Raw genomic sequence first — 5953 nt, forward strand, 5'->3', positions numbered from 1 at the left:
CTGTCACTAGAAGCCTCTGAGGACAGGCAGGAATCAGGAAACCAAGGCTAGTGCCTAGGCAGACACAAGGCAGCACCAAGCACAAGGATGGGGAGATTCCATCAATGCTGAGTCCTTAGCTCCTTCTTTTCCTTCTCCCTGCATTTACGATGTTTCTATTCCACCCGCCCCACCCAGGGGAGGCTTTAGTATCCCAGCTAGAGGGACAAAGACTTCAGGGGAAAGACCTAGCAGCTCTTTATGTTTTTTCCCTCAGGATAGATAACTTACCTCCTTCTCTTGGTCATGCCCAGAAAACAGAGATTTCTCCTTTAAGTTTTGCTCAAGATATATTTCTTCAGGGACTGTCCAACATAACAGGACAATTTACAGCCCATCCTCTCCCCTCAAGGTACAGTCATGTACAACAGTTGATACACAGCACAAAGGCACCCAGTTGAGAGGGTTGAGACTGAAGTTGTATTGCCAGATATGGGGCTTTTTGTGCCCAAAGGATCCTCTTTCTCTAACTTGCACAAAGGTTCAGTGTGAGCTAGCAGTACTTCTGACAGAAACAACAGATTTATATCTATTCAAATATTTGTTGATTGAATGATTAATCTGACTTTAACCCATTTTCCTGATGATAGATAAATGCCACATTGTAAATATTTCATGGAGAGCACACTCTGCATGCACACACACACACACACACACACACACACACACACATTTTCTTCCTAAAAGTATTCATGCAAAAAAAATTCATCAAATATAGCAAGGGAAAGCTTGCACTCTGCCCAACAAATTTCATTCCCTGACGACAGCAGAGAAAAGCATAAGCGCCCCTTGTTTTGCTGTCTTTGTTTCCCATGTTCCAAGCCAAATTGCACAAGAATTATGAACACTTAGAAATAGTGTATTAATGACCAAAAACCAAATGAAAGCTCCATAAGAGATCCAAGCTGGCCCAAGCTGAGCCAGGCTGCTGGAATTCTGGAACAGGAATTAGGGAATCAAGTTCCATCTTTGGCATGGTCCCCAGTTCACCGTTGACCTTCCCTTACCCTCACATCCTTGGTCTCCCAGAGCACGCACAGGGCTCTGTGTCAAGCATTGCAGCACAAGGATCTTTGACTTGCTACTTAACAGGATCTGAACATCTCAGATGGAGACCACAAAACCAAGTCCCCACAGGGACTCAGGCAGTCCTGTCCCTGAAGTCCAGCTCTCCAGAGGGTATTTCTCTGTGGCTGATTAACTGCTGCTTAGGTGACAGCAGACCCCTCCCGCAAGCTCACTCAATATTAAACCCTTTTATATGTGTTTTGTCCTGTGACCCCATTACCACGGTTCAGGCCCAGATGGAGGTGATTTAAATTATTCTATTTGAACTGCAAGTTCTAGCCTCTCTCTCTGTCTTCATCAGAAAAATCATCTTTCTCCTAGAAGTCCTATTTATGTTAAAGATGAAAACTCCAGCTAATAGAGTTCTCTGAATACATGTGCAAGCCTCAAGTTTGGTTGCCTAAAGAATTATCTGCTCTCTCTAAAACTGGAGGCATGCCCAAAGCAGGAAGGGGGCAGGAAACTCACCTAAGAGAATTTGATCCCATCTGGCCTCTGGAATCAAGTCCATGTCCTTCTCCCACACACTTCACTGGAATGTGCTAAGAGTATCTGGAACTAATCAAAAGGAAGTTCCTATTCAGTATAAGGTGGTGTTTCAGTTATGTCACCCCTGAGTCCCCTCACCCTCTCAGGTGTATCTACTTTGAAGTGTTTGGGGCCCTTCTGGGTGGGAACATGGCAGTGGATGGCCTAGTGAGGAAGAGGTAGCCTCAGTTTTGACTGTTTTGCAAAGAGTCAAATATCTCTCTAAATTTAAGTTGCTGAACAGCAAGCCATTGGTTGAGAAGTTCTGATGATACCACTACACTCAGTCCACACCCCAGACTTCACACTCAGAGGTAGGATAAAGGACTTCTCAAATGCTGCTGGGATTCTTGGAGGCAGGAATTTTCCTAACTATTCAAAACTGTCTTAAGTATAACCCTGTAGGGCTGTTCTCTCTCTCGTCATTCATATCCACCAGGCTATTTAAATCAAAAGAAATAAAGAGTAACAGAGCTATATATCTGTGGGTATTTTTATACAGGAACTGTAATTCCAAAAATTCAATCTGGGTGAGATGTGTAACATCTTTACTTGTATTTTTGTTTTGTTTTGTTTTGTTGTTTTACACTGAAGATTGAACCTAGGACCATCATACGTATCTATATCATCAACCCATTTCTACTTTTTAAATTTGAGACAGGGTCTTGATAAGTTGTCCAGGCTGGGCTCAAACTTATGATCTCCAATGTCAGCCTCCAAAAATGCTGTGATTATATAGACATATGCCACCGCACCTGGTTTTAACTGTCTTTTCTACTTTATTTTTCCTCTCCAGAAAAATTATCCCCAACTATCAAAATGTAGAACATATTTAAATTATAAGTAGATATGCATTATTTACACACACCTACAAAATTAAATGAGTAGTAATACAAGGACCAATCTTTGGAAATGAACGAAACAACCTAATTCAATGATTCTCAACCAGAGCTGGTTTTGCTCCCCAGGGGATATTTGGAGCTATCTAGAGAAATCTTTAGTTGTCAAGGTTAAGGAGTGGAGTGAGAATGCTAGCTAAGGCCAGGGATGCGCAGCCACCCACAATACACAGCCCCCCACCAAAGAATTATCCAGCCCAAAATGCCAGTAATGCCAGTGTTGAGAAACCTTGATCTAAAAATACAAAAGGTCCTAGGTATACAAAAGCATTATTTTTCCATACAACAGAGAAACTCGTCTATTTTCATTAATAAATTACAGACTCACTATGACAAGCAGTCATATAAATAGCATATTAAAAGTCCTATGCAAATCTGAGAGCAAAGAGAGGTGAGACTTGTAGCTGCTTCCTTTCTTAGACGTTTGCTCAGCAACACAGCAGTTGACTGCTCAGGCAGTAAAGAATGTTGCTGCCACCTAGGGGATGAAGGGATCCCTCGGAACACCCCACTCTGCTCCAAGAACATGAGCTGCAGGCCCGGGCATGCGCTTCTCACATGCACAACATTGAAAAGAAAGAAAAAATACCTTTGGGTTTCACGGCAAGCAACTGTTTACATCTTTTATAAATATCCTTAAGAGTCTACAATCAATTAATTTGTTTTCTTCATTTCATGCGTGTGGCATGAAACTGAAAAGTCCAGATTTAAAGTGAGGTTCGCAGGTGTTTGGTGGTAATTTTTATGCTCGTTTAATTGGTGCAGAAAAGGAAGGGTCAGAGGACCCACAACTCTCTGGTAGAGCTGTCTTTCTACCCACCCTTTTCTTGAGATCATAGCAAGTCAACAAAAAGTTGTAAACAAATTATAAATCAAGAGAAGTCCTTTGCATTTAAAAAAATTACAACATTTTAAAACTTAACTCTATTTAAGTGAAAATTAAGAATCAGTTTCTCTAACCAAGCATATGCCTCAACATGCACACAAACACACGCACACACGGGCACATACATGCACGCACTGCCCACAGAGAACAACGCTGAAAGGACTTCTCCAAGTACTGTAAGAAGAAAGGAAAGAGCTTGCCTCCCACTTCCTCTCAGGCTCTGGAGAAGATGTGTCCAGGCTGCAGCGTGTGGACACCCAAAGTTACAGCTGCCTCTTGTTCACCCTTGGTGTCCCCCAAGCTTCAGCATAAGCAGAGGAGCTGGTTCTTGATTATTTTTCATGGACCAGAGATAGAAAGCTTCTAATTGTTTCAACAGAAGAATTCCCAAGCATCTTAAAATAGTACAAAAATATATTTTGAGCTTCACAACATGCCTTTGAAATAGACCTGAATTCCTTTTCTGTGCTTTAAACAACGAAATTTGATTTTTAAAGACAGGATGTTTTATTCTCATTCATCTAGACTTCTACACCCAGACCAGTTACATGAAATGGGATGGCTCTTCCTCCTCACTGTTTTCATGCAGCAGGCCTACCTACCTTCCATCTCTAACTTCCCTAGAGTCTTGTAAATATCACAATCCAGACATTATTTTTCTCAAAGGGAAAAGCCTAGAAGGAAACTACCACTGGAGCAAGAGAAGAGAAACACATTGTAACTAAGATATGATTCCACAATTGGCCAAAAAGAATAATAATATGTTTACCAATGTTACCATTTTTATAGGCCATAGACTAAAACTTAATGAATAGACAGTTGTAAAAATGGGTGGGTGGATGGGTGGATGGATAGATGGATGGAGAGATGAACAGGGCAAGAAATTTTCAGTAGAGTTAGAGCCTTTCCATGAATTTTCTACAGCCAACTTCTTCTAAACAAAGAATTTCATGCAATCTTACATGAGAAATTTCCCTCTTAAATAATTGCAAGATGTTATTTAGAATACATATTGTAATATTACTAGCATTAACATTACATTAAATATTAATGTTTGAGATACATAAACAAATTGTCTGTTTATCTACCTCACAGAGTTATTGTGAAAATCAAGTAAGCTAAGTAAAGAGAAAGTTCTTAGGAGTTCTTTCAATGGCTGCATACATATATAAGATGACATTGCTATTGTCAAATACAGTAAAATGAATTGCCATAAAGATGAAAAAAATGAGTTGCTACTGTCAAATACAGTAAAGTAAATTGTCATCCATAAAAGAGATAGGGGTTATATAAAACATCACATATTCTCATCACTCATCCAAAAAGGAAACATAATTCGATAGATATGTAAGATAATTTGAAACTGGAACTATCCCATACTCTAAATGGTCCTTGAATCTAGTCTAATTCATTAAATTATTTTATTTTACATCAGGAAAAGGACCTTAAAGACTGTTTGCCCAAGATACTCTTTATTTCTTATTTATGTGATATAGGGAAAATATTTACGATATACATGTGTAATTTTAAAAAAAAAGGCACAAAATTGTGTATGCACAAAGTCTCAGCTATGTAGAAAACAATCTGAAAATAATAGTAATGGGCTTCCTGGATGATGGGATTACAAAAAGTATTTTTTTTCCTTTCATGAGGGTCCAGTGGTTTTTAATTTGCTTTTCTCAAAGTTATATGACTTTCAAAGTTTCTAAAAGTTATTTCATTATAAAAGGCTGATTAATCAAGAACAATATTTCCCTGTTCTAGCTCTTTCTGCTACCATTTTCTTCTCCTCAAAGGCAAACAATGTCATTGCTGAGATGTTTGTTCCACTGTCTCTACTTTTTAAATGATTATATCACTATTTTTTGATGTTTCAGATTTAGGTATTCTCTACATCTTCCTATTATGGAAGAGAAAGGGTGACATTCTTAATGCCTCTTTGTACTCAAGGGCTTCCCTCTCCCATCTTCTGGTATGATTATATCGTTAATTAATATTATACCATTATTCAGTATTCGCGGTACTATCTCCACTTTAAGATAACCCAAATTTCCATTTTTGCAAGCATTAGCAGTTTGGGCAGTTACTCGCAGCCTATTTTTGTCTTATTTTGTTTAATTAAGATTCTAGGAATAACTATGTTCTCAATTCATTCAAGCACTTAGGTACCCTATAAGCTTCACCCTTCATTTTCCTTAGCATCTTTCTAGAAAGTACTGTGCTCCCTTCTCTCTTGTTTTTGTTTTTGTTTTTGTTTTTGTTTTTTATCTCTAAGCCTGTTTTGAAGAAATTGTATCTGAATCCCTCTTCACCATGTGGAGACATTATTGGCTTTATAGGTGATTTTCTACTTTTTTGGATCTTGTATTTACTTCTCTCCTGGTATATCCTCCAATTTTCATGGAGTATGTGAGCTAATACTAACTAAGAGAGAGGAAGCAAAATTTTGAGACCTCATTGTGAGTCTGAAAAGTCTTTTGTTGGTCTCTCAAAGTCACTGTGAGATGGGCTGCTTATAAAACTGTAGCCTGAA

Source organism: Chinchilla lanigera, unplaced genomic scaffold (assembly GCF_000276665.1).
Source record: "Chinchilla lanigera isolate Chin_1 unplaced genomic scaffold, ChiLan1.0 scaffold00045, whole genome shotgun sequence".
Taxonomy (NCBI): Eukaryota; Metazoa; Chordata; class Mammalia; order Rodentia; family Chinchillidae; genus Chinchilla; species Chinchilla lanigera.